Here is an 11,072-nt window from a genome sequence, read left to right as displayed (position 1 = left end):
CAGGCTCCGGACGCGCAGGCCCAGCGGCCATGGCTCACGGGCCCAGCCGCTCCGCGGCACGTGGGATCCTCCCGGACCGGGGCACGAGCCCGCGTCCCCTGCATCAGCAGGCGGACTCCCAACCACTGCGCCACCAGGGAAGCCCTAGCAGCAAGCTTTGATTGAGGACCTACTGTGTGCCCAGTACTGAGCAGCTGGAGAGTGCTATGGAAGAGCTAACAAAAGGAAGAAACAGATGTCATGCTACATTTACACTAAGTGTATCCTAAGTGCAGTCCTTAGTGTCACTGAGTAAGTAATCCCTAAGTAATACAGCCTTACTGCAGTACAGTAAACTAAGTGCAATTGATCACAACTCCACATACATGGTATAAAAATTTCCAAAGCCATTCCACTCAACCAGTATTTTTTGAGCATCTCCTGTAGGCCAACTACTTTCTTTTGTTTTTTTTCATAGCTCCAGACTACTTCTCTCTCTAGTTTCAGTCAGTTGTTTAAAAATTAAATGATGCTTCTTGGTCATGACAGATGCTGGGGGAATTCAGTATAATCCTATTTCCAGTAGCACTGCAAAAAGGCAAATTGTTTTGGAATGATTCATTAGAAATACGGTCTTCCTCATCAAGGAATGGCATATCCCATCAGAAGGGAAGTAATTTATGTGATGTAATGATGAGTGCTGATGGCTTAAAAGTCTCTGTTAGCTGTAGGAATCTGTGACTGAGCATCTGGCCCCTGGAAGTTGGTTCTTACCAGGCTGTCAAAGATCAAGGCAAGCTTCAGGTCATCCAAGCCAACTACTCCTTAAAAAACTTTTTTAAAACAGACAAGGACCTCAAGTCAAAGAAGAGAAGCCATTTGCCAAAGTAGTGAATTACCTTGAATGCCAGAAGAATGTCAGGAAAAATTGTGAAATTGGAAAAAAAAATTACTGAGAATCCTTTAGAATGCTAGGCATTGACTAGTATGTTCTTCCAAGTTATCTGATTCTGTTGTGATCTGTACCTTTCAGTGTCTTTGAACTGTTTTAAACTCTATAAAGTTGTAGAAATTGAGGATAATGCAAATTATTCTTGTTTATAAAAAAGCAAACCAATTTTGTTTTATGGAAGTGCAGTTGACCACCTCTTCCAAGAGGCTAGTTTTGCATCTGTTAACAAATTAATTTCAACATTTCTGGCTACCTCTAGAACCAGTTTTTAACATCTTCTGATTCTGTCTTTAATTAATTAGTTAAATAAAACCTTGACATGTGTTTGTTTTATATTTATATGACAGTCATAATTTTACCTTAAATAATTATCCTTTAACAGGAAAGAACTAGGATTTTAGTAAGAGCTCTCTGTTCTTCCTTCATTGTGAATAGATATAGGCCCTGTTTACATGGGTTTCTGAGATGGCTAAGCCATCACTTGTAATTTTTTTTTGGTCACATTTTTGCGTTTATAGGCCATGTGGATAACATCTTAAAAACTCACTGAGATGAATTTCATGTAACATAAAACTAACTTTTTTTTCTTTTTTAGAATGTTTGTTATAAAACTAACCATTTAAAAATGAACAATTCAGGGGACTTCCCTGGTGGTGCAGTGGTTAAGACTCCGTGCTCCCAATGCAGGGAGCCTGGGTTCGATCCCTGGTTGGGGAACTAGATCCCACATGCATGCTGCAACTAAGAGTTCGCATGCCACAAATAAGGAGCTTGTGTGCCACAACTAAGGAGCCAGTGAGCTGCAACTAAGGAGACCACAAGCTGCAGCTAAAAAAAAGGAGCCTGCCTGCTGCAACTAAGGAGCCCACATGCCACAACTAAGAAGCTGGTGAGCTGCAACTAAGGAGCCAGCCTACTGCAACTAAGACCACCAACCAACCAACCAAATAAATAAATAAATATTAGAAATGAACAATTCAGTGGCATTTAGTACATTCACAGTGTTGTACAACCACACCTCTATCTAGTTCCAAAACGTTTCCATCACTCCAAGTAGAACGCCTTATCTATTAAACAGTTTCTCCCTACTCTTCCCTCCCCATTACCCCTGGCATCCACACATCTGCATTCTGTGTCTATGGATTTATCTGTTCTGGATGTTTCATATAAATGTAATCATATAATATGTGACCTTTTGTATCTGACTTCTTTCACTTAGCATAATATCTATCCATATTGTAGCATATATCTGTAATCCATTCCTTTTTTATGGCTGAATAATATTCCATTGTATGTATGTACCACAGTTTGTCCATGTGTTTGTTGATGGACATCTGGGCTGTTTCTACCTTTTGGCTGTTGTGAATAGTGTTAGTATGAACGTGCATGAACATCTGCTTGTTTAAGTACCTGTTTTTTATTCTTTTGGGTATGTATCATGGAGCAAAATTGCAACATCATATGGTAATTCTCTGTTTAGCTTTTTTTTTTTTTTTTTTTCGGTACGCGGGCCTCTCACTGTTGTGGCCTCTCCCGTTGTGGAGCACAGGCTCCGGACACGCAGGCTCAGCGGCCATGGCTCACGGGCCCATCCGCTCCGCGGCATGTGGGATCTTCCTGGACCGGGGCACGAACCCGTGTCCCCTGCATCGGCAGGCGGACTCTCAACCACTGCGCCACCAGGGAAGCCCCTCTGTTTAGCTTTTTGAGAGGAATCACCAAATTGTTTTCCACAGAGACAACTATTTTATTATATATTCCCATCAGCAATGTATGAGGGTTCCAATTTCTTTGTATCCTCAATGACCCTTGTTATTTTCCATTTTTAAAAGGATTGCCACCCTACTGGGTGTGAAGTAGTATCTCATTGTGGTTTTGATTTGCATTTCTCTAATGACTGAAGATGTTGCCTATCTTTTCATGTTCTTGTTAATCATGTAGAATTTTGAACAGTAACATCATGTTTTGAATATGCTAGGGAAGCTGGCTATTAAAAAGATATCTTTGATAACTCCCACTATAAGACAAGTAATTATCCCTTAATTTATGTTTCTTCATTTAAGATTTTATACATTAAGTTTATTAAATGATTCTATAGAAAAAGTTATCTTTTTTGGACAAAATTGGGATTTTCTCCACTCCCTAAGTGATGCTCTTTATAAGGTGTTTTCACAGACCATGCCTGAACCTTCCACAATATCAAGCAAGTACTCTTAAGGAACTCAGAGAAATGTTTCCATGGTGATAATATCTGTCCTTGTGAAACACTACTGTGTGAGCTGTTCCATGCATTAAAGTCTTGCTTGGAGCTGTCTCTTTGTAAGATTTATTTGCTGATTTGCTTTTTAAACGTGGATACATAGTACAGTTTTTAATAATAACAATAACAACAACTAACATTTGTTGAATATTTATTAGGTACCAGGCTCTCTACTAGGCATTTTATGTACATTATATCTTGTAATCCTAGTAGAATATTAGCTCCTAAGGGTAGATTCTTTTTTTTCTTGTGCATTATATCTCTACCATCTAACAGAGTATCTGTTACAGAGCAGGTGTTCAACAAATGTCATTGAATGAATAAACAACCTTTTGAGATAGTTTCTGTGATTACCTTCATTTTGCAAATGAGGAAGCTGAGGCTAAGAAATGTAAAGCAATTTTCCCGGGATCATACAGATGGGCAGTGGTGGAGCCTAAATCAGAACTCGGGCAGCCTACTCCAGTCTATACCAAGTTGCCTTTTAAGCCGTAGTATTCAGAACGCCACTTTCACCTCTTCCTTCCACATTCTACAGGGTGGCCAGGTAGTTTTGTCAAACAAAGAGAAAGCAATCATTCATTTCAGTTCAAGAAAATATTAATTAATGGCCATCTGTGTGCCGAGACATTTGTTGGGTGTAATGTTGAGAACTGGGAATTAAGAAAATGAGTTTCTATTATGGATTTTGACACTACCTTGAACAAGTCATATACTCTTTCTAGACTTTGGATTCCTCATGTGGAAAATGGAAAAGTTAGACTAGATAATCTAAGTATGCTCCTGCAGTAAAATATGATAAGTTTAAGAAACAGCACCGATAAGGCCACAATGAAGTTGTTTGCTGAGGATAGGGGTGGTGGGGAATGTAATTGGTTTATATATATTAATCTTTAATCTAGAAGGAGTGAAAAAAAAGGAAAGGCAACAAGGTGGTAAACATATGATGGCAGTGGTAGAGTGTATCATCTAGAAGAGATAATAAAGCAACTATCCAGGTAACAAGGAAGCCTCAGCTCACCCTTAATTTTAAGAAATGAGATTTGTTTCTATCCTAACCCTTACCTTTGAGAAGCATAATAGCCTACGTTTATTTAGTATTTTACAGTTTCTCCATGCTTTTCTTTCCATTGTGCCCTGTAACTTTGCTGAGAAGTAGTTTGGGGATGATAGTTGGGAAAACCAAGGGCCTAGCCAAGCTTATACAGTTGTCTAATGATTCTCAATCTTGGGTTTTTGATACTCCAGGCTGTCATCCTGGGGTCTGAAGAAAATGTGAAATTATCATTTTTTACTGATATGAATTTTTCTTTTAAATGCACTTGATTAAAAAAATATATATGCTCTATGACACTTTTCCCTTTGGTTTCTAAAAGTAGAGGATATTGCGTAAAAGAACAGGTAATAATAGGGTACTAAAACTTCCAAAACAATGTGTTAACTTTTTAAGGAAAAAGATCTTATAGACAAAACACACTTTTAAAGGCTCACTTGTTTTATACTTTAAATTGGGTCGAATGATTATATTACTTCCTCTGCAAAGTTTAGCCAGTAAATGCACTAAACGTACATCAGATGCCTGGTGTGTACAAAGCACTATGCTGGATGCCTAAGAAATTCAAAGATGACTCTTTCCCTCAATCTTGTAAAAGTTTTGAAACCTTTACAACTAACCACAGCATATGATGTAATATTATGAGTGCCTGAAGCTAAATCTAAAGTGTTATAGGAAATACAGAAGATATCCCTTTAAGTTGTAGTGGTTTAGAAAGTCTTCTTGGAAGGGGAGATAGTGGAGCCAAGTCTTGAAGGATGCATATATTAAGATGAGAGAGAGAGGGAGAGAGAAATATTAACAGATGGAGGGAATAGTATGAAAATGGGCTCAGGAGGAAGAATATTTAGGGTGTATTTGGAAGTTTATGGGAGTGGAGGGAAGTTATAAAAGATGCATAGTGGGAAGTAGTGGGAAATAGGGAGAAGAAATGAATTAGAAGTGGTGAACAAGTTTGTACACCCTGACAAATACTGTTAGAAAGATTCTTCCAACAATTGGTTCTTTGTGTGCCTATCAATGTTTCTTTCCCATTCCTGTCCCACACTAAATAAAACAAAAGAATAAACAGTTAATTCCTTCATTCAGCAAATATTTGTTGAGTACTTGCTCTGTCCCAGGTGTTATGTTAGGAGCATAAGCTATAAAGATAAACTAGACACAGTCCTGCCCTCAAGGAGCTCACAGTCTCGTGGGGAAGACCAACTCTTGGTTAAAAAGGGGGTACATACAAAGTGCTCATTATATTTGAAATGGGGCCACCTTGAAAAAGAATGATCTTGGCTGCCCTGGGCTAATCGCCTGAGCTCTGTTTTTAGCCCTTGGGAGCAACCTCAGGATGTGTGGCATACCAGAAGAGCAGCTGCATACTATATTCTGAAAATGATGAAAGTGACGCCTCTGTTTTTCCACACCCAGAGCAGTGACTCTGAGGAGAGCCAAGCTCTTCTCTCCTGGCTTGTGCTGGTGGGCACATTGTTGCAAAGATTTTAGAGGGGAAGTTTCACATTTTCCTACCTTTGTCCTAAAGAAAGGCGATATGGAGAAGAAAGGGATAAGGGAGTAATAAACTATAGGGTCCTTTCATCTATAGTATTTCTTAATGTAGCAAGAGATGGTAATAGTAATGATAGATAATATTTATTGAGTGCTTACTTTGTGCCAAGCACTATGATGAGGGCTTTGACATACGGTACCCAATTTAACTAACGCAGTAGTCATGAAAACCAGCTACTGTTTTCATCACTCATTACAGATAAGGAAACTGAGGCTTAAAAAGGTTAAGTAACTTTCCTATGTCACATAGCTCATAAGTGGATATAATGGAAAGTATATTGGAATGGGCTTTATATTCCATATTTTATAGAGAAAGCTAAAGCCTAGAGAGAAGTGGTTGGTCCATAGGTGCAGAGCAGAATGACGTCAGAGCCAGATTTAGAACTCATGTCTCAATTTTATGATCCTTAAAACAATTGTAATTCTTTTGTAATAGAAAATTTTAAACATATATATTACTCAGCTTCTTCAGTTACCTATTCATGATCAATGTTATTTCATCTGTACTTCCACTCACCTGCCCTCTACCATAGTAATTTGAAGCAAATACTAAACATTATATTATTTCATCTGTAAATATACCAGAATGTTTCTCTAAAAGATGAGTCATTTAAAAAGCATAATCATAATCTATGTTTAATAATTTAGGTGAACCAAAATAAATAATAATTCCTTAACACCATCAATTATCTAGTCTGAGTTCACATTTCCAATTGTCTCAAAAGTGTTATAATTTTTTCTTACAGTTTGTTTGCTTGAATCAGGATCCAAGTAAGGTCTACACATTGCAGTAGATTGATGTATCTTTTAAGTCTCTTTTAATCTACAGCTTTCCCTCACCTTTTAAATTTTCTTGTAATTTAAATTGTTGAAAAAACTGTTTGTCCTATAGAGCTTCCTGCAATTTTTATTTTGTTGATTGTATCCCTATAGTTTGTGTAGTTTAAGATGTTCCTTTGTCTTCTGTATTTCCTGTAAATTGGTAGTTGGATCTAGAGGCTTGGTCACATTCAGGTTTGTTACATACCTTTTTGCAAAACTATAGATGACATTGTATCATTAGGAAGCACATAATGTCTAGTTATCTCTCTTTTTGTGATATTAGGAATCATTGATGCTTAATGCCTAGATACATGAATTTATTGGAGCTTGCAAAGCCTTCCATTTCCAGCAATGATGAGTATCAAGAAGAGAATTTACCCTCTCACTCTAAACAACTAAAAAACCCAACCGGATACACAAAAGAATAGTTTTCAGACATTGGACAACAGGCATCACAGGACTGTGATCTGTAAAGGAAGGGAAATGACATAATGTCTGGCATCCAGTGAAAAATTACTGGACGTGTAAAGAAACACAATCACACAGTCAAAATATAAAATTTAATTAATAGAATCCTGAAATGAGAGATCATAGAATTAGTAGACAAGATATTAAAAGAGCTAGTATGAATATGCTTCACTTGTTCAAGAAGTAGAGGAAAATATGAGTATAACAAGGAGAGGAAATGGAAGATATAAAAAAAGACCCAAGTCTAGAGATGAAAAATACAGTATTTGAGATGAAAATTACATTGCATGGGATTAACAGCAGATTTGACACAGTAGAAGAAAAGGTTATATACTTGAAGACATAACAATAGAAACTATCCAAAATAAAGCACAGAGAAAAAAGCCTGAAAAAAAAAAAGCTTTAGTGAACTGTGGGACAATATCAAGTCGTCTAACATACATATAATTGGAATTAGAGAAGGGCAGGGACACCAGAAAAATATTTGAAAAAATGATGGCTGAAAAATTGCCAAGCACCTTAAGAGGACCTGGAGACCTCTGATTCTGTTGTAGTGAAAGACAAGACTGCTTCTCTGCAGATAAAGTGATGGTTTCATGATGAGCAGGCAGAAAGCTATAATTTAGACTAAGCCTTTTAGAGTATATGGTGATCTTCTGTATAACATAATGTGTTGTCTTCCTCTTAGGGTCATCCTGGAAAAAGATACTTGTCTTTTGTCTTCCTCTTCTTTCTATTGTTGAATCTCCTATCCACTCTTAAAGGGATTCCTTCCCCTCCTCCACTGAAGACCCCCAAAGTGCCCCTGGTTACCCAAGGAAGGCCTGCACCTGTTTCCTAAGCATCCACCTCGGCTCCAGATTCCATCTATTCATCTGTGCAGCCATCCCAGCCTTCCCTAATGAAATTTTGACCCACTTTGGTCCTGTCAGCCCATCTTTTTATTTTATTAAAAAATTTTTTTTCTTTTTTAACCTTCTATTTTATATTGGAGTATAGTTGATTAACAATGTTGTGATAGTTTCAGGTGTACAGCTGAGTGATTCAGTTATACATATACATGTATCTATTCTTTTTCGAATTATTTTCCCATTTAAGTTGTTACATAATATTGAGCAGAGTTGCCTGTGCTGTACAGTAGGTCCTTGTTGGTTGTCCAATTTAAATATAGTAGTGTGTACATGTCAATCCCAAACTCCCTAACTATCCCTTCTCCCCACCCTTCCCCCCTGGTAACCATAAGTTTGTTCTCTAAGTCTGTGAGTCTGTTTCTGTTTTGTAACTAAGTTCATTTGTATCATTTCTTTTTAGATTCTGCTTGTAAGTGATATCATAGGATATTTCTCTTTCTCTGACTTACTTCACTCAGTATGACAATCTCTAGGTCCATTGATGTTGCTGCAAATGGCATTATTTCATTCTTTTTAATGGCAGAGTAATATTCCATTGTATATATGTACCACATCTTCTTAATCCATTCCTCTGTCGAAGGACATTTAGGTTGCTTCCATGTCTTGGCTATTGTAAACAGTGCTGCAATGAACATCGGGGTGCATGTATCCTTTTGGACCATGTTTTTCTCTGGATATATGCCCAGGAGTGGGATTGCAGGATCATACTTACTCTATTTTTAGTTTTTTAAGGAACCTCCATACTGTTCTCCATAGTGGCTGCACCAGTTTACATTCCCACCAACAGTGTAGGAGGGTTCCCATCTCTCCACACCCTCTCCAGTATTTTATTGTTTGTGGATTTTTTGATGATGGCCATTTTGACTGTTGTGAGGTGGTGTCTCATTGTAGTTTTGATTTGCATTTCTCTGATAACTAGCAATGTTGAACATCTTTTCATATGCCTGCTGGCCATCTGTATGTCTTCTTTGGAAAAATGTCTGTTTAGGTCTTCTGCTTATTTTTTGATTGGGTTGTTTGTTTTGATATTAAGCTGCATGAGCTGTTTGTAAATTTTGGAGACTAATCTCTTGTCGGTCACATCATTTGCAAATATTTTCTCCCAATCTGTGGCTTGTCTTTTCGTTTATGGTTTCCTTTGCTGTGCAAAAGCTTTTGAGTTTAATTAGGTCCCATTTGTTTATTTTTCTCTTTATTTCCATTACTTTGGGAGATGGATTGAAAAAAATATTGCTGCAGTTTATGTCAGAGAGTGTTCTGCCTATGTTTTCCTCTAAGAGTTTTATAGTGTCTGGTCTCACATTTAGGTCTTTAATCCTAATTATTTTTGTGTATGGTGTTAAAGAATGTTCTAATTTCATTTTTTTACACGTAGCTGTCCAGTTTTCCTAGCACCATTTGTTGAAGACTGTCTTTCCACCATTGTATAGTCTGGCCTCTTTTGTTGTAGATTAATTGACCGTAGGTGAATGGGTTTATTTCTGGGCTTTCTATCCTGTTCCATTGATCTATATTTATGTTTTTGTGCCAGTACCATACTGTTTTGATGAATAGAGCTTTGCAGTATAGTCTGAAGTCAGGGCACCTGATTCCTCCAGCTCCGTTTTTCTTTCTCAAGATTGCTTTTGGCTATTTTGTGTCTCCATACAAATTTGAAGAAGTTTTATTCTAGTTCTGTGAAAAATGCCATTGGTAATTTGATAGGGATTGCATTGAATCTGTAGATTGCTTTGGGTATTACAGTCATTTTCACAATACCGATTCTTCCCACCCAAGAACATGGTATATCTCTCCATCTGTTTTGTGTCATCTTTGATGTCTTTCATCAGCGTCTTATAGTTTTCAGAGTACAGGTCTTTTGTCTCCTTAGGTAAATTTATTCCTAGGTATTTTATTCTTTTCATTGCAATGATGAACAGGATTGTTTCCTTAATTTCTCTTTCTGCCCTTTCATTGTTAGTGTATAGGAGTGAAAGAGATTTCTTTGAATTAATTTTGTAACCTGCAACTTTATCAAATTCATTGATGATCTCTAGTAGTTTTCTGGTAGCATCTTTAGGATTTTCTATGTATAGCATCATGTCATCTGCAAACAGTGACAGTTTAACTTCTTCTTTTCCAATTTCTATTCCTTTTATTTCTTTTTCTTCTCTGATTGTCATAGCTAGGACTTCCAAAACTACGTTGACTAAAAGTGGTGAGGGTGGACATCCTTGTCTTGTTCCTGGTTCTAAAGGAAATGCTTTCAGCTTGTCACTGTTGAGTATGATGTTAACTGTAGTTCTGTCATTATATGGCCTTTATTATGTTGAGGTATGTTCCCTCTGTGCCCACTTTCTGGAGAGTTTTTATCATAAATGGGTGCTGAATTTTGTCATTAGCTTTTTCTGCATCTATTGAGATGATCATATGGTTTTTATTCTTCAGTTTGTTGATGTGGTGTATCACACTGATTGATTTGCAGATATTGAAAAATCCTTGTGTCCCTGGGATAAATCCCACTTGACCGTGGTGTATGATCCTTTTAACGTATTGTTGGATTCAGATTGCCAGTATTTTGTTGAGGATTTTTGTGTCTATGTCATTGGTGATATTGGCCTATAATTTTCTTTTTTTGTGGTATCTTTGTCTGGTTTGGGTATCAGGGTGATGGTGGCCTCATAGAATGAGTTTGAAAGTTTTCCTTCCTCTGCCATTTTTTTGAACAGTTTCAGAAGGATAGGTGTTAGCTCTTCTCTAAATGTTTGATAGAATTCGCCTGTGAAGCTATCATGTCCTGGACTTTTGTTTGTTGGAAGATTTTTAATCATAGTTTCAATTTCAGTGCTTGTGATCTGTCTGTTCATATTTTCTATTTCTTCCTGGTTCAGTCTTGGGAGATGGTACCTTTCTAAGAATTTGTCCATTTCTTACAGATTGCCCATTTTATTGGCATATAGTTGTTTGTAGTAGTCTCTTATGATCCTTTGTATTTCTGTGGTGTCAGTTGTCACGTCTCCTTTTTCATTTTTAATTTTATTGATTTGAGTCTTCTCCCTTTTTTTCTTGATGGGTCTGGCTAACAGTTTA

General features: G+C 37.2%; 1 long non-coding RNA gene across 1 annotated transcript in view; it reads left to right on the top strand.

Annotated features, from left to right (window-relative positions):
* Positions 1-11,072, top strand: part of LOC114486768 (uncharacterized) — a 59,284-nt gene that overhangs the window by 28,428 nt on the left and 19,784 nt on the right. The gene's annotated exons all lie outside the window — the stretch shown is intronic.

Source organism: Physeter macrocephalus, chromosome 8, assembly GCF_002837175.3.
Source record: "Physeter macrocephalus isolate SW-GA chromosome 8, ASM283717v5, whole genome shotgun sequence".
Classification (NCBI taxonomy): Eukaryota; Metazoa; Chordata; class Mammalia; order Artiodactyla; family Physeteridae; genus Physeter; species Physeter macrocephalus.
This window is presented reverse-complemented; position numbering and strand designations above follow the sequence as displayed.